This window comes from Rhinoderma darwinii, chromosome 12, assembly GCF_050947455.1.
Source record: "Rhinoderma darwinii isolate aRhiDar2 chromosome 12, aRhiDar2.hap1, whole genome shotgun sequence".
Taxonomy (NCBI): Eukaryota; Metazoa; Chordata; class Amphibia; order Anura; family Rhinodermatidae; genus Rhinoderma; species Rhinoderma darwinii.
The window spans coordinates 6736935-6763421 of record NC_134698.1 but is presented as its reverse complement, the minus strand read 5'-3'; the positions used below and the strand labels follow the sequence as shown (position 1 = coordinate 6763421).

The 26487-nt window shown below is 40.8% G+C and overlaps 1 protein-coding gene across 1 annotated transcript in view; it reads right to left on the bottom strand.

Moving 5' to 3' along the window:
- PEAR1 (platelet endothelial aggregation receptor 1) overlaps window positions 1-25889 on the bottom strand; it is an 80197-nt gene extending 54308 nt beyond the window's left edge. The window contains exon 1 of the mRNA XM_075844392.1: window positions 25812-25889. The gene's annotated coding sequence lies outside the window, so the exon portion shown is untranslated. The remainder of the gene's footprint in view (window positions 1-25811) is intronic.
- Window positions 25890-26487: the final 598 nt, after the last annotated feature.

Here is a 26487-nt window from a genome sequence, read left to right as displayed (position 1 = left end):
GTACAGGATAAGTAATGTAATGTATGTACACAGTGACTCCACCAGCAGAATAGTGAGTGCAGCTCTGGAGTATAATACAAGATGTAACTCAGGAGCAGTACAGGATAAGTAATGTAATGTATGTACACAGTGACTCCACCAGCAGAATAGTGAGTGCAGCTCTGGTGTATAATACAGGATATAACTCAGGATCAGTACAGGATAAGTAATGTAATGTACACAGTGACTCCACCAGCAGAAGAGTGAGTGCAGCTTTGGAGTATAATACAGGATGTAACTCAGGATCAGTACAGGATAAGTAATGTAATGTATGTACACAGTGACTCCACTAGCAGAATAGGGAGTGCGGCTCTGGAGTATAATACAAATATAACTCAGGATCAGTACAGGATAAGTAATGTAATGTATGTACACAGTGACTCCACCAGCAGAATAGTGAGTGCAGCTCTGGAGTATAACACAGGATGTAACTCAGGATCAGTACAGGATAAGTAATGTAATGTATGTACACAGTGACTCCACCAGCAGAATAGTGAGTACAGCTCTGGAATATAATACAGGATGTAACTCAGGATCAGTACAGGATAAGTAATGTAATGTATGTACACAGTGAATCCACCAGCAGAAACATGAGTGCAGCTCTGGAGTATAATACAGGATGTAACTCAGGATCAGTAATGTAATGTATGTACACAGTGACTCCACCAGCAGAATAGTGAGTGCAGCTCTGGCGTATAATACAGGCTGTAACTCAGGATCAGTACAGGATAAGTAATGTAATGTATGTACATAGTGACTCCACCAGCAGAATAGTGAGCACAGCTCTGGAATATAATTCAGGATGCGACTCAGGATCAGTACAAGATATACCCCTGGACATAGCCTGGGGCAGCCATTTTCATTCACAAGTCTGTATTCTTATAGGGGGGGGGGGGGTGTCTTTTTTCACACATCCCTAATACAGCATAGTTTAGTTCGGAGATGGGTTACACTCTTGTCACCCACTAATATTCCAGAAGACCACAAGTAACACCCACCACAGGTCTCTTGGTACTGGAAGACCACAGTGATACCCATGTAATGAACAGATGGTATGACCATTGATCTATGCGGGCTCGTGCCCAATACAATAGTTAATGATCGGGGGGGGGGGGGGACTCCTGTGCTCAGCTTCTACCTGTGGACCTGCAGTTGGGCAGTGAGCAAACCCTTGAATTCTACTCTCTTATTAACCGTCCACATGACAGCCCCCGGGCAGATATGACCCTGACAAACCTCAGACTCACAGTATAGTCGTGATCCGCGCGGTCCTATTGTACGTCTATATTAATAGCTGCCGGACACGGAATCTCTGCACTGAGGGATAGAATCAGATGAGGAGAAACGTCCGCAGGATCTGCCAAAAGGCGTGGAACGCGTGGGAGAACATTGAGCGGTCCCCGAAGTCTCATGTTCACCGACAATCTGGTTCTAATTGGGACGGATCCCTTGTTTTCTGGAATGCTGACTGCACAGTGTTACTCAGCCAGGGTACTGTATATAATATATATGTCCTAGGAATATACAAGGATTATGGGATGGCATTAGATACATCAGTGCCCGGTACCCTGTATGGCATGAGTCCCAGGTGTGCCCTGCAGCCGGCCAATGGACCATTATTCTTTGACCTTCAGTTTTGTGGCATTTACATTACAACATGAGAGGGCACGTAAATGTCTCCCATTGGATCAGAACAATACTCCTGAAATACTCTGTGCTGCCGGATACCCAACTCCTTTCCGTCTATGACCTCCCACTTGTCCCTATTCCATTCCCCACTCTGTCCTTGTCACATGGGGCATTGTCCCCGTATACATCACATGAGTGGACAGGTCACTGAATTTAATAACATTCTTCTCCTGATATACTCTGTGCTGCTGAAGATCCAGCTCCTTCAACCACTAGTCTTTGATCTCCCATCTTCTCATCACGGCACTGCCACACGCAGCTCTGCCCCCACTAATATCAAATAAATGGAAGGTCTGCCACCTTGCCCCGTCTGCAATCTATCCATGCCATCCTTATGTGCCAGCTAAACTTACCTTCAACATTGGCAGCTACATTGGTCCCATATAAGCCAGTCACAGTGTCCTGAAAAATGCCCAAAAAACTCAAACCGTAAGTGCCAACTACATTATCCCCATAAATACCAGTTACATTATTTGCATAAGTGCCAGTTACATTGCCAACATAAATGCCAGCTGCATTACCTTCACAGATACCAGCCACCTTGCTCTCATAAGCGCCAGCCACGCTGCCCTCTTAAGTGCCAGTTACATTCTCCCCAAAGTAGCAAAAACATTGGCACCATAGTGTTCCCATAAGTGCCAACCACGGTGCCCTAACAAATGGCAGCTACATTTGGGCCATGAATACCAGCTGCATTGCCCTGGAAAATGCCTACTGCCAAGTGTCTGTTCATTTCCCACCTTTCATGGGTAATATTGGCACTGCTTTCCTGGGCATGTGGTGATGGCGGGCGCATTGGTGCTCTGGTATACGGCGTTGTTATGAGGTCACATGACATGTACTACGGTAAGATCAGTCCGGGATCCACTAGACGAGAACTTATTAGACGGACTCTGGTTTATTTTGGTTTCTCGCCAGAATTACAAGAAAACAGACGTGAAATTAGAGGAGAGAATACCCCCGGGAGAGCGGGCACATGTCTGCGCAGGGTGTTATAGTCTGGAGGATACTGCATGAGATCCCGGGAAAATACAGAAATCACCCGCCCGCCGCCAGCTGCCATTTAAAAAAAACATCCAAATATAATGTGTTTCAATAATTTTTTTTTTAATGCTTGTTGTCAGTGAATGGAAATATTATTGTTTATTTAAGAAGCTGATAATCTGTTCTGAGCATGTTCTGCTGACGCAGCTGCATGGCTCGTTACAGGAGAGCGCTCTGATACACTGTAACAAACCATACACCTGTCCATAGTAGCAGACAGTATCACACATGATAGGATTAGATACATGACTCAGCAGACAGTATCACACATGATTGGATTAGATACAGTGCTCAGCAGACAGTATCACATATGATAGGATTAGATACACAGCTCAGCAGAGAGTATCACACATGATTGGATTAGATACAGTGCTCAGCAGACAGTATCACACATGATTGGATTAGATACACGGCTCAGCAGACAGTATCACACATGATAGGATTAGATACAGCGGCTCAGCAGACAGTATCACACATGATAGGATTGGATACAGTGCTCAGCAGACAGTATCACACATGATAGGATTAGATACAGTGCTCAGCAGACAGTATCACACATGATAGGATTAGATACACAGCTCAGCAGACAGTATCACACATGATAGGATTAGATACACAGCTCAGCAGACAGGATCACACATGATAGGATTAGATACACAGCTCAGCAGACAGGATCACACATGATAGGATTAGATACACAGCTCAGCAGACAGTATCACACATGATAGGATTAGATACACGGTTCAGCAGACAGTATCACACATGATAGGCTTGGATACACAGCTCAGCAGACAGTATCCCACTTGATAGGCTTAGATACAGGGCACCAGCAGACAGTATCACACATGATAGGATTAGATACACGGCTCAGCAGACAGTATCACACATGATAGGATTAGATACACCGGCTTAGCAGACAGTATCACACATGATAGGATTAGATACACAGCTCAGCAGACAGTATCACACATGATAGGATTAGATACACCGGCTCAGTATACGGTATCACACATGATAGGCTTAGATACACCGGCTCAGCCCCTGGACATTATTCTGTGATCGCTTTGTACATATTTCTGAGATATGATCAGGGTTCCCCGCCGGGGCGCAGGGTTTGTGAGCGGCATTCCTTTCTACTGGGAGGAAATTTTAATCTTCCATAAGAAAAGCAGGAAACTGACTGGTTATTGGGGGGAGGGGGTAGAAAGTCTTGGGTAAGGAGATGCGGGAAGGAAAAGGAAGCGATCAGGTGGTACAACACGCGGCACTGCTTAATGACCGGAAGAGAAGACTGGCACCAGCTTCACCATCAGTGATATGAAGGATGAGGGGAAAAAGCCATCTATGCCAGTATAGATCCATTATTCTGCTGACTGACTACAAGCTTGTTGACTGTTTCCAGTGACAGTCACCCTTCTACCAACTGAGCTGTGACCCCTTTATTCAGGGGGGGGGGCTGTTAATATTTCTTACTTTAGATCACTGTACAGTTTCTATTGTAAAGACAACACTACACAGAGGGCAAATCACCCGAGCAATCTCTGTGCAGACACCGAACAAGCAGGGAATGCTGGGAGATTTCAGCTCTAAAGCACTCAATTTTCAACTTTTTGATGTCCAAAAAGTGGGTGCGAAATTCTGAGTAATAAGAAAACAAATTAAAACTGATCTAATACTCTACCCGGCAGCAACACCCCATAATACAGCGGTCAGAACAACCTGAAGCAACGGGAGACAGCAATGCATCATGGGGCCGCAGGCAGTAGAATAAGCTGTATAGTTATTGTATTACGGCCTTTTTTTTTTTTTTTTTACACAGATCCTCAACTACATCCGTCATGATCAGTGGCGATCTCTGAAGAATATGCCATTTGTATTGGGTGTTGGATGTCGGGGGGGGGGGGGTCTCAGTTTGGATTAGCGATCGGTGGGGGTCTCAGTTCTTGGACCGCCAACGATCAAACCTTCTGACATGTCAAAAGTTTTTTTTAAAGTTTAGTTACCCTTTAAGTTCCCTATACACAGGCCAAAAACGAGCGCCAATCCACGATATAAAAAGTTGATCGCCGCTCGTTTAAATGTCCTTTTAGATTGGCCGATGCAAACTGTATGGGGATCAACGATCGCTAATCTGATCATTCGTCTCCATATTGTTCTCTCTGGAAAATGTGCTGCGGACTACGATTATTTTTTTGCAGCGGAGCTGGAGTCACTCTGGAGTTTTTATACCCGGATCCTTTAATGGATCGGATTCTTTTCCATGGGACTGATGATAAAATGCCGCACTTTCCTATCGGTTTGCGTCCCATTGAAATGAACGGGACCCTATGACAGATCCAGCGTGATCAGATCCTATAGGAGTCCATCATATGTGTGTATACGTTATCAGTGCGCTGGGGGCTGATGACCCCTCTCTGTATACAGACTAGTAGTGACATCTCATTACTGCGGGGTCGTCACTGTGTTACGTGAGGGTCTGCAATAGGGAACAAGATGCTTGGAATTCCTCTCCGCTGAGTATCAATGTCGTCTACTCCGGCTCTGACATCAGGCTGTGCGGCTACACCCAGCGCTCATTTCCTACTGCAAATCCCAACACGGGTTAATGTAAATCACAGCAATAAAAGCCGTAGTCTCCAACCTGGTGACTACAACTCCCAGCATCAAGGATATATTTAGGGTATGCCTACATGTAGCACCACCGCCACTCCGGCGCTAAACCATAAAAAAAAAACCGTAGTTGAGCAACTACTAACGCTTTAATTGTTTTATACCGATTCCCAAAGCTAAATTCAGAATTCTGCGGTTTTCAAGTTACCAGAGCAGTGCATTGTGGGAACTCTAGTCATAGTTATTTACACAGTAAATTTACACAGTAAGGGCATGACCACACGTGGCGGATTTCCTCCGCAACTGTCCGCATCAATGCCGCACAGAATCTGCGTTGCAGATTCTGCTGCGGATCTGCACAAAATGTGCAGTACATTGATGCGGACTGGCCGCTGCGGACTGCGGGAAAAGTGCTTCCCTTCTCCCTATCAGTGCAGGATAGAGAGAAGGGACAGCACTTTCCCTTGTGAAAGTAAACGATTTTCATACTTACCGGCCGTTGTCTTGGTGACGCGTCCCTCTTTCGGCATCCAGCCCGACCTCCCTGGATGACGCGCCAGTCCATGTGACCGCTGCAGCCTGTGCTTGGCCTGTGATTGGCTGCAGCCGTCACTTACACTGAAACGTCATCCTGGGAGGCCGGACTGGAGACAGACGCAGGGAGTTCTCGGTAAGTATGAACTTATATGTTTTTTTACAGATACATGTATATTGAGATCGGTAGTCACTGTCCCGGGTGCAGAAACAGTTACTGCCGATCGCTTAACTCTTTCAGCACCCTGGACAGTGACTATTTACAGACGTCTCCTAGCAACGCTCCCGTCATTACGGGAGCCCCATTGACTTCCTCAGTCTGGCTGTAGACCTAGAAATACATAGGTCCAGCCAGAATGAAGAAATGTCATGGTAGTAAAACCAATACGCTCCGCAGCACACATAATATCTGCGGACTTCATTGCGGAATTTTGACTCTCCATTGAAGTCAATGGAGAAATTCCGCCATGAGTCCGCCACTGCTCCGCAACAGACAGAGCATGCTGCGGACACCAAATTCCGCTCCGCAGCCTATGCTCCGCAGCGGAATTTTACGCCTCGTCTAAACGAACACTGCTAAATTAAAGTGTAAGTCAATGGACAAACGGCACCGCTGCGGATTAACGCTGCGGAGTGTCCGCAGCGGAATTTAAGTGAAATTCCGCCACGTGTGAACCCGCCCTAACAGTTGAACTGTTAGGTCACATGTCTGACAACGGGTGGAGCTAAACTGTAGTCTGTTTCCCAGGGCAACCAGCAGAATTTTGAAAGCTGATCTGTATATTAATGGAGGAAAAAAAAAGGGGAGGAGTCCTCCAGCTCACCATTTGCGGTGTTTTGTTCAGACTGCGCTCGGATCCTCGTACGGCTAATGGCAATAGTAACAGGAGAAGTAAGAAAAACGTTGATCCAGCGCTGATGGTATGTAAAAGGAATCGGAGTTCTAATTTTATTTGATTTACAACTTTAAAATGGGACACAGGAAGTGACTGAAAACGCGTAGGCGACGATCAAAGGCGGATTTTAACAGGGAAATTGTCAAAATTGGAATTGCCCTTTAAAATTGGACTAGTGTGTAATACCAGACTGAAGTAGTTGATGACAGCAACCAATCAAATTCTATTAAAGCTGAATTCTGATTGGTTTAAAATGGGATTCTGGTACAATTGAAAAAAAAAATAGAAAGAACACGGCTGATTGGTTATCACGGCAGCGCCATTGTTTTAAGGGTTGTTCCCTATTGTGTGTAAGAGAGGATGACATACAGTAAATACTTTATCTTGTTCCCCATTGGATTTTGGAAGAACAGATGTGGCCTGTGTATTGTCTTGTATAATAGACCAGTCTCAGCCAAGTGACCTGTTACTGAACGCGTTTCCTTTTCGTCCATCTGCTCTTTATAACCATCTATCAAATAGTGACGCCGTCCGCAACATGCTGCAAAAACTGACGGGGAGGAACTCTGTAGAACATTCATGTTTAAGGGGAAAATATCTATCTATATATATATAAAAACGGCCAAGGTGGTCACCGGTCTCTGAAGGCAGCCATTATCTAATGAACTGTCCTTAAAGGGTAGGTCCACTTTTGCAAAAAAATAAATAAAAATATGTTAATGCTCCAATGCAATCACTTATACCAGCTGTACATATATAATTATATACAGAAGATACCCAGGTTATACCAGCATGCTCCATATCACTGTATACAAGAAGATGTATAACTTATACCAGCTGTACATATATAATTATATACAGAAGATACCCAGGTAATACCAGCATGCTCCATATCACTATATACAAGAAGATGTATAACTTATACCAGCTGTACATATATAATTATATACAGAAGATACCCAGGTTATACCAGCCTGCTCCATATCACTATATACAAGAAGATGTATAACTTATACCAGCTGTACATATATAATTATATACAGAAGATGCCCAGGTTATAACAGCATGCTCCATATCACTATATACAAGAAGGTGTATAACTTATACTAGCTGTACATATATAATTATATACAGAAGATACCCAGGTTATACCAGCATGCTCCATATCACTATATACAAGAAGATGTATAACTTATACCAGCTGTACATATATAATTATATACAGAAGATACCCAGGTTATACCAGCATGCTCCATATCACTATATACAGGAAGATGTAGAACATATACCAGCTGTACATATATAATTATATACAGAAGATACACAGGTTATACCAGCATGCTCCATATCACTATATACAAGAAGATGTATACCTTATACCAGCTGTACATATATAATTATATACAGAAGATACCCAGGTTATACCAGCATGCTCCATATCACTATATACAGAAGATGTATAACTTATACCAGCTGTACATATATAATTATATACAGAAGATACCCAGGTTATACCAGCATGCTCCATATCACTATATACAAGAAGATGTATAACTTATACCAGCTGTACATATATAATTATACACAGAAGATACCCAGGTTATACCAGTATGCTCCATATCACTATATACAAGAAGATGTATAACTTATACCAGCTGTACCTATATAATTATATACAGAAGATACCCAGGTTATATCAGCATACTCCATATCACTATATACAAGAAGATGTATAACTTATACCAGCTGTACATATATAATTATATACAGGAGATACCCAGGTTATACCAGCATGCTCCATATCACTATAGACAAGAAGATGTATAACTTATACCAGCTGTACATATATAATTATATACAGAAGATACCCAGGTTATACCAGCATGCTCCATATCACTATATACAAGAAGATGTATAACTTATACCAGCTGTACATATATAATTATATACAGAAGATGCCCAGGTTATACCAGCATGCTCCATATCACTATATACAAGAAGATGTATAACATACCAGCTGTACATATATAATTATATACAGAAGATACCCAGGTTATACCGGCATGCTCCATATCACTATATACAAGAAGATGTATAACTTATACCTGCTGTACATATATAATTATATACTGAAGATACCCAGGTTATACCAGCATGCTCCATATCACTATATACAAGAAGATGTATACCTTATACCCACTGTACATATATAATTATATACAGAAGATACCCGGGTTATACCAGCATGCTCCATATCACTATATACAAGAAGATGTGTAACTTATACCTGCTGTACATATATAATTATATACTGAAGATACCCAGGTTATACCAGCATGCTCCATATCACTATATACAAGAAGATGTATACCTTATACCCACTGTACATATATAATTATATACAGAAGATACCCGGGTTATACCAGCATGCTCCATATCACTATATACAAGAAGATGTATAACTTATACCAGCTGTATATATATAATTATATACAGAAGATACCCGGGTTATACCAGCATGCTCCATATCACTATATACAAGAAGATGTATGACTTATACCAGCTGCACATATATAATTATATGCAGAAGATACCCAGGTTATACCAGCATGCCCCATATCACTATATACAAGAAGATGTATAACTTATACTAGCTGCACATATATAATTATATACAGAAGATACCCGGGTTATACCAGCATGCTCCATATCACTATATACAAGAAGATGTATAACTTATACCAGCTGTACATATATAATTATATACAGAAGATGCCCAGGTTATACCAGCATGCTCCATATCACTATATACAAGAAGATGTATAACTTATACCAGCTGTACATATATAATTATATGCAGAAGATACCCGGGTTATACCAGCATGCTCCATATCACTATATACAAGAAAATGTATAACATACCAGCTGTACATATATAATTATATACAGAAGATACCCAGGTTATACCAGCATGCTTCATATCACTATATACAAGAAGATGTATAACTTATACCAGCTGTACATATATAATTATATATAGAAGATACCCAGGTTATACCAGCATGCTCCATATCACTATATACAAGAAGATGTATAACTTATACCGGCTGTACATATATAATTATATGCAGAAGATACCCAGGATATACCAGCATGCTCCATATCACTATATACAGGAAGATGTATAACTTATACCAGCTGTACATATATAATTATATACAGGAGATACCCAGGTTTTACCAGCATGCTCCATATCACCATATACAAGAAGATGTATAACTTATACCAGCTGCACATATATAATTATATACAGAAGATACCCGGGTTATACCAGCATGCTCCATATCACTATATACAAGAAGATGTATAACTTATACCAGCTGTACATATATAATTATTTATAGAAGATACCCAGGTTATACCGGCATGCTCCATATCACTATATACAAGAAGATGTATAACTTATACTAGCTGTACATATATAATTATATACAGAAGATACCCAGGTTATACCAGCATGCTCCATATCACTATATACAGGAAGATGTATAACTTATACCAGCTGTACATATATAATTATATACAGAAGATACCCAGGTTATATCAGCATGCTCCATATCACTATATACAAGAAGATGTATAACTTATACCAGCTGTACATATATAATTATATACAGAAGATACCCAGGTTATACCAGCATGCTCCATATCACTATATACAGGAAGACGTATAACTTATACCAGCTGTACATATATAATTATATACAGAAGATACCCAGGTTATACCAGCATGCTCCATATCACTATATACAAGAAGATGTATAACTTATACCAGCTGTACATATATAATTATATACAGGAGATGTCCAGGTTATACCAGCATGCTCCATATCACTATATACAAGAAGATGTATAACTTATACCAGCTGTACATATATAATTATATACAGAAGATACCCAGGTTATACCAGCATGCTCCATATCACTATATACAAGAAGATGTATAACTTATACCAGCTGTACATATATATTATATACAGAAGATACCCAGGTTATACCAGCATGCTCCATATCACTATATACAACAAGATGTATAACTTATACCAGCTGTACATATATATTATATACAGAAGATACCCAGGTTATACCAGCATGCTCCATATCACTATATACAGGAAGATGTATAACTTATACCAGCAGTACATATATAATTATACACAGAAGATACCCAGGTTATATCAGCATGCTCCATATCACTATATACAAGAAGATGTATAACTTATACCAGCTGTACATATATAATTATATACAGAAGATACCCAGGTTATACCAGCATGCTCCATATCACTATATACAAGAAGGTGTATAACTTATACCAGCTGTACATATATATTATATACAGAACATAAAGGTAGGATAACCAAGTGTCCACATAAAGGCCACATAGGGGGGGGGGGCACTAGCATATTACGACCAGACTGCCTCAAATCATGCACTGCATTAAATTAGTCGAGAAGCCTACTAGAAGGAGTCACAGTTAGAGGTAAGAGCAGGGGCTATGCATTTCTAAGATGCTGGGGTGACTATGTGATAAAATAATAGTTCCATAGCTGCTAAAATGGCTGCATTAAGTTAGCTAGAAAAGTCAGGTACCTAAATGGTTGACATAGGATACATGATGATATTTGAGAGTGTTGACCATACAAATTGCCGTACCAGTTCTTCTAGAAGGTATAGGTCAGAGGACAGACAAGTGTCTAGCACCTACTGGTCTTTAAAGACCTTCTTATATTAGGTCTTCCATGTTCAGCTATCTTAAAGGGATAAATCATGTCAATAACAATCTCCTAACCTGAAATCAGGGGTGACCTAAGTAATGGGACACTTGGACATTGCCACCAGGTGTGACTTCTGAAGAGTCTCAACAGTAGGTTAAAGCCAGTAGCTATCAGTGGAGCAAGCTACTATCGGTTATTGATGCTCAGCTGGTTGATTGGCTAAACATGTCTGTGCCAGGTGACATCACCATGCCAGGGGCGGTCATACAAATATTTCCAGTCTCAGGTCACCCAGTTAACCAAGAGTTTGACAAACATAGAAAGGAAGGAATAGGAAGGGAAGTGTCTCAGTATACTGGTTTGTGGATTTTGTGACTGGGTGACAAAAGTCATATCTCCATTACTTCCAAAATGGCTTCCTTTAGCTTCACCTTCCTGGAATTTGTGATTATTTTATAAAAAAAATTTATACGGGGGAAAGAACTGCTTTAATGAATAAATACATGACAATTACAACGTGTTTCAGGATAGGATTCATCCCTTCTTCGGTCAGTCCCCACCCATCCCTACTCCTGAGTGTATATAGCATTTCCTTATACAGATGTAGACCTCTCCATCTTGACTTTTAACGCATTAAATACACAGAGTCAAGAAAAACTTTAACTTGACTTTTTCAATGGCTTTTGTAGTGGGATATCTCGCTGCAGCAAGTTATTAGTCAAGATAAACTTGGCTACATCTGTACATTTCTTCACATTATAAACCACATGAGGCTCCCCACCCCCGATTTAGAGTGCTATTGTGGAAATTCTAAGCAGTTTATAATTATCAGTGTCAGGGCTGACTTCCTGCGGTCGTCTGATATCACACAGCACAGGCGGGTGACGGACTCTGAAGACGTCAGGACTGGAGTCCTTGTGTGAGGTCACCGAAATGTCCCCCACTTTACATAGTCGCACTTCTGTCCCTGATAAAACGCATCTTGATGCCTTTCTCAGACATCATTTTCATCATGTCAGAGGGGTTATGGGAAAACATTTAAAGCTGCCCTTCACATATGAAGTGCTTATGGGAACTGGGTTCATGATTTTCCAAACTAAATTTAATTTTATGAGAACACGAAAAAGCTAAAAGATGCCAACAACGATAAGAAGAAAACGTCAAGAAGTTGTGTAGTTTAGAAAACCAATTTCCATACAGTCTACCCTACTAGGGAGATAATAGAGGGGGGGGGGGGGGGGGCTTCTGTTTAGGATCCTCATCTCTTGGCCAAAGTGGAGAGCAATTACAAAGAGCAGTAGTGTGGTGGCGCTGCAGGGAAAGTCAACTCTTACTGCCAGGTTTCCCCACAGATTATAACTGATCGCTGGGGGTCCCAAAAGGGGGACACATTGTGATCAACTTATTGTTAAGAAGACAGTCTAAGTGAACAAAACGTTTATAGAGCTACTATTATCAGATACAATTTTTTTCCTTCCAGTTTAGATTCATGTTTTTGTCCACAGGGGGCAGTATTAGGGCATGACCACACGTGGCGGATTTCCTCCGCAACTGTCCGCATCAATGCCGCACAGAATCTGCGTTGCAGATTCTGCTGCGGATCTGCACAAAATGTGCAGAAAATTGATGCGGACTAGCTGCTGCGGACTGCGGGAAAAGTGCTTCCCTTCTCCCTATCAGTGCAGGATAGAGAGAAGGGACAGCACTTTCCCTAGTGAAAGTAAACGAATTTCATACTTACCGGCCGTTGTCTTGGTGACGCGTCCCTCTTTCGGCATCCAGCCCGACCTCCCTGGATGACGCGCCAGTCCATGTGACCGCTGCAGCCTGTGCTTGGCCTGTGATTGGCTGCAGCCGTCACTTAGACTGAAACGTCATCCTGGGAGGCCGGACTGGAGACAGAAGCAGGGAGTTCTCGGTAAGTATGAACTTCTATTTTTTTGACAGGTTGCTGTATATTGGGATCGGTAGTCACTGTCCAGGGTGCAGAAACAGTTACTGCCGATCGCTTAACTCTTTCAGCACCTTGGACAGTGACTATTTACAGACGTCTCCTAGCAACGCTCCCGTCATTACGGGAGCCCCATTGACTTCCTCAGTCTGGCTGTAGACCTAGAAATACATAGGTCCAGCCAGAATGAAGAAATGTCATGGCAAAAAAGCAAGACGCATCCGCAGCACACATAACATGTGCATGACAGCTGCGGACTTCATTGCGGAATTTAGAATCTCCATTCAAGTCAATGGAGAAATTCCGCCATGAGTCCGCCACTGCTCCGCAACAGACAGAGCATGCTGCGGACACCAAATTCGGCTCCGCAGCCTATGCTCCGCAGCCTATGCTCCGCAGCGGAATTTTACGCATCGTCTAAACGAACACTGCTAAATTAAAGTGAAAGTCAATGGACAAACGGCTCCGCTGCGGATTAACGCTGCGGAGTGTCCGCAGCGGAATTTAAGTGAAATTCCGCCACGTGTGAACCCAGCCTTATAGTAGTTATATGCTTGTATATAGGAGCAGTATTATAGTAGTTATATTCTTGTATATAGAGTGCAGTAGTATAGTAGTTATATTCCTGTATATAGGGGGCAGTATTATAGTAGTTATATTCTTGTATATAGGGGCAGTATTATAGTAGTTATATTCTTGTATATAGGGTCAGTATTATAGTAGTTATATTCTTGTATATAGGAGCAGTATTATAGTAGTTATATTCTTGTATATAGAGTGCAGTAGTATAGTAGTTATATTCCTGTATATAGGGGGCAGTATTATAGTAGTTATATTCTTGCATATAGGGGGCAGTATTATAGTAGTTATATTCTTGTATATAGGAGCAGTATTATAGTAGTTATATTCTTGTATATAGGGTGCAGTATTATAGTAGTTATATTCTTGTATATAGGGGCAGTATATAGTAGTTATATTCTTGTATATAGGGGCAGTATTATAGTAGTTATATTCTTGTATATAGGGGGTAGTATTATAGTAGGTTATATTCTTGTATATAGGGGGTAGTATTATAGTAGTTATATTCTTGTATATAGGGAGCAGTATTATAGTAGTTATATTCTTGTATATAGGGGCAGTATTATAGTAGTTATATTCTTGTATATAGAGGGCAGTAGTATAGTAGATATATTCTTGTATATAGGGGGCAGTATTATAGTAGTTATATTCTTGTATATAGGGGGCAGTATTATAGTAGTTATATTCTTGTATATAGGGGGCAGTATTATAGTGGTTATATTCTTGTATATAGGAGCAGTATTATAGTAGTTATATTCTTGTATATAGGAGCAGTATTATAGTAATTATATTCTTGTATATAGGAGCAGTATTATAGTAGTTATATTCTTGTATATAGGAGCAGTATTATAGTAGTTATATTCTTGTATATAGGAGCAGTATTATAGTAGTTATATTCTTGTATATAGGGGCAGTATTATAGTACTTATATTCTTGTATATAGGGGCAGTATTATAGTACTTATATTCTTGTATATAGAAGTTATATTCTTGTATATAGGGGGCAGTATTATAGTAGTTCGATTTTTGTATATAGAAGTTATATTCTTGTATATAGGGGGCAGTATTATAGTATTATATTCTTGTATATAGAAGTTATATTCTTGTATATAGGGGCAGTATTATAGTATTATTTTCTTGTATATAGGGGCATTATTATAGTAGTTATATTCTTGTATATAGGGGGCAGTATTATAGTAGTTATATTCTTGTATATAGGAGGCAGTATTATAGTATTATATTCTTGTATATAGAAGTTATATTCTTGTATATAGGAGGCAGTAATATAGTAGTTATATTCTTGTATATAGGGGCAGTATTATAGTATTATTTTCTTGTATATAGGGGCAGTATTATAGTAGTTATATTCTTGTATATAGGGGCAGTATTATAGTAGTTATATTCTTGTATATAGAGGGCAGTATTATAGTAGTTATATTCTTGTATATAGGGGGCAGTATTATAGTAGTTATATTCTTGTATATAGAAATTATATTCTTGTATATAGGGGGCAGTATTATAGTAGTTATATGCTTGTATATAGGGGCAGTATTATAGTAGTTATATTCTTGTATATAGGGAGCTGTATTATAGTAGTTATATTCTTGTATATAGGGGCAGTATTATAGTAGTTATATTCTTGTATATAGGGGGCAGTATTATAGTAGTTATATTCTTGTATATAGGGGTAGTATTATAGTAGTTATATTCTTGTATATAGGGGCAGTGTTATAGTAGTTATATTCTTGTATATAGGGAGCAGTATTATAGTAGTTATATTCTTGTATATAGGGGGCAGTATTATAGTAGTTATATTCTTGTATATAGGGGGCAGTATTATAGTAGTTATATTCTTGTATATAGGAGCAGTATTATAGTAGTTATATTCTTGTATATAGGACACAGTATTATAGTAGTTATATTCTTGTATATAGGGAGCAGTATTATATTCTTGTATATAGGGGCAGTATTATATTATATTCTTGTATATAGGGGCAGTATTATAGTAGTTTTATTCTTGTATATAGGGGGCAGTATTATAGTAGTTATATTCTGGTGTATAGGAGCAGTATTATAGTAATATTCTTGTATATAGGAGGCAGTATTATAGTAGTTATATTCTTGTATATAGGGGGCAGTATTATAGTAGTTATATTCTTGTACAGAGGGGGCAGTATTATAGTAGTTATTTTCTTGTATATATGGGGCAGTATTATAGTAGTTATATTCTTGTATATAGGGGGCAGTATTATATTAGTTATATTCTTGTATATAGGGGGCAGTATTATAGTAGTTATATTCTTCTATATAGGGGCAGTATTATAGTAGTTATATTCTTGTATATAGGGGGCAGTATTATAGTAGTTATATTCTTGTATATATGGGGCAGTATTATAGTAGTTATATTCTTGTATATAGGGACAGTATTATAGTAGTTATATTCTTGTATATAGGAGCAGTATTATAGTAGTTATATTCTTGTATATAGGGAGCAGTATTATAGTATTTATATTCTTGTATATAGGGGGCAGTATTATAGTAGTTATATTCTTGTATATAGGGAGCAGTATTATAGTAGTTATATTCTTGTATATAGGAGCAGTATTATAGTAGTTATATTCTTGTATATAGGGCCAGTATTATAGTAGTTATATTCTTGTATATAGGGAGCAGTATTATAGTAGTTATATTCTTGTATATAGGGGCAGTATTATAGTAGTTATATTCTTGTATATAGGGAGCAGTATTATAGTAGTTATATTCTTGTATATAGGGGGCAGTATTATAGTAGTTATATTCTTGTATATAGGGGCCAGTATTATAGTAGTTATATTCTTGTATATAAGGGCAGTATCATAGTAGTTATATTGTTGTATATAGGGGTAGTATCATAGTAGTTATATTGTTGTATATAGGGGCAGTATTATAGTAGTTATATTGTTGTATATAGGGGGCAGTATTATAGTAGTTATATTCTTGTATATAGGGGCAGTATTATAGTAGTTATATTCTTGTATATAGGGGTAGTATCATAGTAGTTATATTGTTGTATATAGGAGCAGTATTATAGTAGTTATATTCTTGTATATAGGGGGTAGTATTATAGTAGTTATATTCTTGTATATAGGTGCAGTATTATAGTAGTTATATTCTTGTATATAGGGGGCAGTATTATAGTAGTTATATTCTTGTATATAGGGGGCAGTATTATAGTAGTTATATTCCTGTATATAGGGGGTAGTATTATAGTAGTTATATTCTTGTATATAGGGGCAGTATTATAGTAGTTATATTCTTGTATATAGGGAGCAGTATTATAGTAGTTATATTCTTGTATATAGGCACAGTATTATAGTAGTTATATTCTTGTATATAGGGGGCAGTATTATAGTAGTTATATTCTTGTATATAGGGGGCAGTATTATAGTAGTTATATTCTTGTACATAGGGGCAGTATTATAGTAGTTATATTCTTGTATATAGGGGGCAGTATTATAGTAGTTATATTCTTGTATGTAGTGGGCAGTATTATAGTAGTTATATTCTTGTATATAGGGAACAGTATTATAGTAGTTATATTCTTGTATATAGGGGCAGTATTATAGTAGTTATATTCTTGTATATAGGGGGCTGTATTATAGTAGTTCTATTCTTGTATATAGGAGCAGTATTATAGTAGCTATATTCTTGTATATAGGAGCAGTATTATAGTAGTTATATTCTTGTATATAGGGGGCAGTATTATAGTAGTTATATTCTTGTATATAGGAGCAGTATTATAGTAGTTATATTCTTGTATATAGGGGGCAGTATTATAGTAGTTATATTCTTCTATATAGGGGCAGTATGAGTTTTAGCCACGAATTACGTCCGAAAATACGACTCCAAAGCGTCGTCAAAAGGCGGCGCGTAAAAAAGACGCCCGCGTCAAAGTGCATGTCACTTCTTCAGATGTAAATGGAGCCGTTTTCCATGGACTCCATGGAAAAACAGCTCTAATTACGTCCGTAATGGACGCAGCGAAAAACGCCTGCACATGCCATTACGTCTGACATTACGGAGCAGTTTTCTCCTGAAATGAGCTCTGTAATTTTAGGCGTAATAGACGCTGCCGTGTGAACATACCCTGATAGTAATGATATTCTTGTGCAGTTTTTGCAGCTTACACTCTGTATTTTAGGGATGCTGCAGAGGGCAACAATGAGGAAATGTAAAACCTCTATTCAGGGTAAAAATATGTTTTTTCTTTTTCTATAATATTCTAAGAACAAAACCAATGGCTAGGATGCAGCTTTCTGTCCTTAAAGGCATTGTCCTATTATAACAACCACTATCTAATTGGCCCCTTAGAAGTTATGGCCATCATAGAGGTAGGACCCCTGTTTTTTAGCCAGAGTTTAGAGGTGCTTCTCCAGCCGTGGACATTCATTTGATACCACATTTCTTTTGCAGTGGCCGATCTCAGCTTCCCCTGATAACTACAGCAGGGAATCATTTAGAGAAGAGTTTGCCCAGATAGGAGAATCTCTTTAAAGGGTTGCTCTCATGTTAGACATTTATGGCATATCTGTCTGATAGATGGGGGTCCGCACCTTTCTCCAGAATTCGGGTTTCTCAACCCCATCTCGCCTCACCACTGGGCACCGCACATCCGGGTCCCACAAATTTCAGACATATGGGATCCACATTCATCTCTTAAATGTTCATATCTCCTCCATGTTAACTGGGGGGTTATTTCCAGTAGATTCATCGGAGTCCTGTGTTATAGGAACTTGCAATCATGAACCGGTTACTCGTTCTGTTTGGCAAACATTCAGAATTCCTCGGCTCAGTAATTACACGCTCATTAGCCGGGAACGTTGTGGATTTCCTAATCGTGTGATGTCGCTGCCTGTGTGCGTTCATGGCCAAGCTGACTTCTAAAAGGTGGTGATTTCCTAAAACATGTCCGCTTCTTATTAAAGACGCCCTATTGGTCCAGGAAGGTAAAAACACCCATTATAATGCATAGTCAAACCATCTATAAAGGACTCAACCCAAACGCGTTCAGTGATCTCGACCTCCCTACAAATTTGGATTACCCGGGGAACCTACTGACCAGGTCCTCCTCCAGGTTTATGTGGGCCCTTGGACGACACAGACTTAGTGGGCCCCTCGCGGGGGAACTCACAATGGCAGTAAAACGGCAGTTAGTGCCCCTATATAGAAGTTAAGCTCTGTTTATGCCCCCATATGGAAGTTAGGCTCCCAGTTTGTGCCCCATATATTTAGTGTCCTCTGTAGGTAGTGCCACACAGCCCCCCTCATAGGTAGTGCCACACAAACCCCCCTCATAGGTAGTGCCACACACACCCCCTCGTCCATAGTGCCACACGACACCCTTTCAACATAGTGCCACACAGCGCCTTTCGCACATAGTGCCACACAGCCTCCCTTCCTCATAGTACCAAACAGCCCCCCTCCCTCAGTGCCACACAGCACCCCTCCCTCAGTGCCACACAGCACCCCTCCCTCAGTGCCACACAGCACCCCTCCCTCAGTGCCACACAGCACCCCTCCCTCAGTGCCACACAGCACCCCTCCCTCAGTGCCACACAGCACCCCCTCTCTCAGTGCCACACAGCACCCCCTCCCTCAGTGCCACACAGCACCCCCCCCCTCCCCGCAGGTAGCACCATTGGGGTTCCTTCTAGGTGTGGAATCCCCTGCCAGAGCGTTGCCGACGCTCTGGCCGGGAATTCCTCTCCTGGAGGAACCCCTGACATATGGGTAGTGACGTCAGGGGCTTCTCCAGGAGCGGAATCCCCGGCCAGAGCATCGGCAACGCTCTGGCTGGGGGTTCCACACCTAGAGGAGCCATGACGGCAACGTCATCACCCGGCGGCCGAATGGGCCCCTCCAAGGGTAGTGGACCCCCGGCACTTGCCCGGGTTCGCAGGGTACTGACGCCGGCCCTGCCACCGAGTCCTGCAAAAATGTTTGGACCACGCTACATAAACTATTATTTTTTAACCAGGTAGTAGTAGGTAGTAGGCTGAGGTCTGATAACCCAGCACATGGACCACTACTTAACGGACTCCACCGTGCCGTGGCTTCTAAGCTGGGGCCATCACGTGAGTTTAGTCGGCTATGATCACCTAGAATCATAAAACAATGAATAGTAGTACTCCTCTTCTATTGCCTGACCCAGGTAAGGGTCAGTTTTCATTCACATTCTATTCAGGAACCAGGAAGATCAGTATATACAGTATAAATACACCTGGACAGATCTATGGCACTATGTAAGAAGGTGAGGAATCTGCTATGGGGCCCAGTTAAATGCAGGTAAGTTACCATTTTAGTTGCTCTGTGGTACCTTCTGTTGATGTCCCCCCCCCCCCCCCAATAGTGTTCTGTCATACATAATACAAATAACCATAATAGTGTTTAATTAATAGCATCATAATGTATGGTGCCCGAATGACAATGCCATACAATTACCTAAATAACGATGCTACACAGGGCCGGTCTTAGGCTAGGGGGCGCCCTGTGCAGCAGAATTGATTTGGCGCCCCCTCCCATATTACGCACCTTCCACAGAAATAATGCCACCATATACTGTTCACCTAAATAACACCGGTAAATCCTGTATGTATAAATAATGCTGCCATTTACTGTATACATAAATAATACGCCTGTAAAATGTATACATATATAATACCGCCATATACAGTACAAATTAATACTGTATATATAAATACCCCAATGTACTGTGTGTGTATATATATATATATATGTATATAAACAATGCAATATATTGTACATGTAAAGTCCAACATATGCTGCAAGCATAATTAATATAATCACTTTATACTCTACACACATAAAGCCACTACATATTGTTTGTATAAAAAAAAATACTGCTATATACTGCACACATACCATTATATTCACTACACACCTATCATACTATACTCACATATAATACCGCTATATACTGCGTACACCTATAAAATATTGCAGCATACACTACGCACAATACGGCTACAGTCTACACACACTACCACTATATACTCTACACAGTTTTCCCACTATTTACACAAAAGCACAGCAAAAATAAATTTTTAAATCATTGCTACAAAACTGCTATGTGTGAATATGTCCTTACAGTATCATATGTACAATGACACACACACACACACACACACACACACACACACACACACACACACACACACACACACACACACTATGTAGGATCTCTCATGCGAGATATAACCAGCTTCAGAAGTAGCTGGTCTGTTGGAAGAATAGGGGGACCCAGCACACGAAGGGAGGGGGGCACAGGAGAGAAATGGCACACAGGAGAGAACTAGAAACGGAGCTTCCTCCCTGCAGACGCTCAGGCTGTGAACTCTCCCCACTCTTCTCTGTCCCGACTGCTTCAGACGAGAGAGAGAGGGAGGAAGTAGTTTGTATTCACAGCAGTCCACAGGCTGAGGAGACGGGATATGGTGCCACCATAGGGTAAATTACGTTGTAGGAGGGAATAGGGGCTGCAGAGGGACTAATCTACGGAAGCATCAGGCAGCATGCTTATGGTCAGTGACGGCGCCCACCTTTACTTAGGAGGAGTGATGCGCCCTGTGCTGCTGCACAAGTCGCACACCCCTAAGGCCAGCCCTGATGCTACAGTGTTTATACGACCATACATTGTTAAAATAATGTACTACTGTACGTTGTATTAAAAGCAACGCCACACAAATACCGCATTACAATGCTCAAATAACACAGTGCTCAAATAATACCAACATACAGTGCCCAAATAATACCACCATACAGTGCCCAAATAATACCATCATACAGTGCTCAAATAATACCATCATACACTGTTCAAATAATACCACTATACAGTGCTCAAATACCACCATACAGTGCCCAAATAATACCACCATACAGTGCCAAAATAATACCATCATACAGTGCTCAAATAAAACCCACATACAGTGCCCAAATAATACCATCATACAGTGCTCAAATAATACCATCATACAATGTTCAAATAATACCACCATACAATGTTCAAATAATACCACCATACAGTGCCCAAATAATACCACCATACAGTGCCCAAATAATACCAACATACAGTGCCCAAGTAATACCACCATACAGTGCTCAAATACCAACATACAGCTCAAATAATACCACCATACAGTGCTCAAATAACACCATACAGTGCACAAATAATACCACCATACAATGTTCAAATACCAACATACAGTGCTCAAATAATACCAACATACAGCTCAAATAATACCAACATACAGTGCTCAAATAACACCATACAGTGCTCAAATAATACCATCATACAGTGCTCAAATATTACGACCATACAGTGCTCATATAATACCAACATACAGTGCTCATATAATACCAACATACAGTGACCAAATAATACCACCATACAGAGCTCAAATAATACCACCATACAATGTTCAAATACCAACATACAGTGCTCAAATAATACCATCATACAGTGCTCAAATATTACGACCATACAGTGCTCAAATACCACCATACAGTGCTTAACTAATACCGCCATACAGTGCTCAAATAATACCGCCATACAGTGCTCAAATAATACCACCATACAATGTTCAAATACCAACATACAGTGCTCAAATAATAACACCATACAGTGCACAAATAATACCACCATACAGTGCTCAAATACCAGCACAGTGCTCACATACCACCACAGTGCTCAAATACCAACATACAGTGCTCAAATAATACCAACATACAGCTCAAATAATACCAACATACAGTGCTCAAATAACACCATACAGTGCTCAAATAATACCACCATACAGTGCTCAAATAATACCACCATACAGTGCTCAAATAATACCACCATACAGTGCTCAAATACCACCATACAGAGCTCAAATAATACCACAGTGCTCAAATAATACCACAGTGCTCAAATAATACCAACATACAGTGCTCAAATAATACCAACATACAGTGCTCAAATAATACCACCATACATTGCTCAAATAATACCACCATACAGTGCACATATAATACCACCATACAGTGCTCAAATAATACCAACATACAGTGCTCAAAAAATACCAACATACAGTGCCCAAATAATACCACCATACAGTGCTCAAATAATACCACCATACAGTGCTCAAATAATACCACCATACATTGCTCAAATAATACCAACATACAGTGCTCACATAATACCACCATACAGTGCTCAAATACCATACAGTGCTCAAATAATACCACCATACAGTGCTCAAATAATACCACCATACAGTGCCCAAATAATACCACCATACAGTGCTCAAATAATACCACCATACATTGCTCAAATAATACCACCATACAGTGCTCAAATACCACCATACAGAGCTCAAATAATACCACAGTGCTCAAATAATACCAACATACAGTGCTCAAATAATACCACCATACATTGCTCAAATAATACCACCATACAGTGCACATATAATACCACCATACAGTGCTCAAATAATACCACCATACAGTGCCCAAATAATACCACATACAGTGTCCAAATAATACCAACATACAGTGCTCAAATAATACCAACATACAGTGCTCAAATAATACCAACATACAGTGCCCAAATAATACCACCATACAGTGCTCAAATAATACCACCATACAGTGCTCAAATAATACCAACATACAGTGCTCAAATACCAACATACAGTGCACACATAATACCACCATACAGTGCTCAAATAATACCAACATACAGTGCTCAAATACCAACATACAGTGCACACATAATACCACCATACAGTGCTCAAGTACCATACAGTGCTCAAATAATACCACCATACAGTGCTCAAATAATACCACCATACAGAGTCTGTCACATCACACACTGCTCAGTCACAGGGTAAAAAGCCCAGAAATAAGTCCAATCTGTCACTTCGACCGGCACTTTGCTCCCATACATGAATGTGATACAGATGGGGTGTATACTATATATACACACCGATAGTACGGGGATAACAACATCTGCTGCTTCTCCTACTGGGATTGTTACTTTCAGCCTTTCCACAAACCCATAATGATGACAGTGCACCCCCATTAACAGTGGCAGCCAGAATGCCCACATAAACAATGTCAGTCCAAGTGTCCCCATAAGAAACGCCAGCCAGAGTGCCCCTATAAGTTGTGCAAGGCAGAGTGCCCCATAAATAATGCCAGCCAGAGTGCCCCATGTACAGTCCCAGATAGAGTGCCCCATAAACACTGGTAGAATTCACCCATAAACAGTTCTAGTTGCCCCATAAACAGTGTCAGACAGAGTGCACACATAAACACTGTCAGTCTGAGTGCCCCATAAGCAGTGTAAGCCACATTGGCCCATAAATAGCTTGTCAGAGTGCCCTATAAACAGTCCCAGATAGAGTGCCCCATAAAAACTAGCCGAGTGCACCCAGAAACCGTTCCAGATGCCTCATAAACAGTGCCAGACAGTGTCCACATAAACAATGTCAGTAAGCACTACCCCATAAGCAATGTACGCCACAGTGCCCCATTAACGATGCCAGCCAGAGTGCCCTATGAACAGTCCCAGATAGAGTGCCCCATACACACTGGCAGAGTGCACCCATAATCAAGTCCATAGTGGCCCGGTAAACAGTGCCAGCAAGATTTTCCACATAAACACTTGCAGCCTGAGTATCCCATAAGCAGTGTCAGACAAAGTGCCCCATAAACAGTGCCATCGAGAGTGCCCTCATAAGCAGTGCAAGCCAGAGTTCCCACATAAACAGAGTGTCCCCATAAACTGTACCAGATGCAGTGCCCCATAAGTATTGCCAGACAGATTTTCCATATAAACAGTGCCAGTCGGAGCTGCAATATAAACAGTGACAGAATATGTGCCCACATGACCCGTGGTTTAATCGACGGTGACAGTGGGGGGGGGGGGGGGAGTGCCCCCATGACAACGCTGACTTTGAAGAAGACTTGCCTACCTATTTTTGGGAGATCAACATTTTTTTCAGTAAAGTCCCAACAATCTGGAAGGGCAGCTCTGTCCTCCACTCTCCTCTCCTGAAATACTCTGTGCTTCTGTTATAACTTGTTCCTCCCAGTACCTGCCTGCGTCCCCCTCCCCAGTCACATGCAATCTTCTCCCCATTTATAAAATTGGAAAAGCAGATAAGATGCTGCCTACTATGGTATTAACCCAGCCACCTGAAATACACTGTGCTGCTGTGAACAATCTGCTGGTTATTTTGTTGAACCTCATCTGTTCCAGACTGACAGAATATGGATATCAAGACATCTAAAACATGTAACAGCATAAGTAATAGGTCAGACCATGGCACCAGTATGCGATGCTGCTCGTGTTTGGGGGCGCTACGTTTCCATATGCTCGTATGAGACCCCTCTAACAGTCGGAATATATTACGTGGACCCCCATGGATTTGGTTCAGGGGTAGTGAGCACTTGTTGTGGGTCATCCACTGGGGATCAGCACATTGATAGGGGTTCAGTACCTGCTCGAAACGGACAACCCCTTTAACTTCCATCGACGCCCAATCCGGTAAGACATCAATGGTTCCCAAGAATGTATCCGAGAGTTATATATAATGTATATGAGCCGGGGAGGGGTCCGGCACTGGCCGGCAGGTAGAGAACTCACCTATATCCGGGCTGTACCTTCCAGATCAGAGGAGAAGTTCCCTGGAGATGATGGGGGTTATGGGGTCCCCTGACTGGATCGGTGTGTAGGGAGCAGGTTTATACTCCGGCTGTGTAATAAGGACTGGAGACAGAGGCTGCGGCGGAGCGTTATCTGGGGCGAGGAGGAGGAGGGGCAGGAAAAGTGTTGGAACTGAGAATTTACAGGAAGTTTTGACAAGGAAACTACAGAGGATGCGATCTGGAAAAGACTTACATGTGTTTAATGCCGGGACTGGGAACAAAGTAATGGGACATAAAGGGGGGGGGGGGGGGGCAGATTACCCGCCGGGCCCTTATTACATACCGCACGGACCTCATTACTGTACAGAGATGTCTGTGATACAAATCATATGATCCGAGGAAGATACCGACACCCAATAATCCTACTGATCATCCCCCTAATGTAGTGATAGAGCCGAGCAGAAGACTGTATCACACATGAAGGGCTTAGATACACAGCTCAGAACACTATCACACATGAAAGGCTTAGATACACAGCTCAGAAGACAGTATGACACATCATAGGCTTAGATACACAGCTCAACAGACAATATGACACATGAAAGGCTTAGATACACCAGCTCAGCTGATAGTATCACACATGATAGGCTTAGATACACCAGCTCAGATAGTAT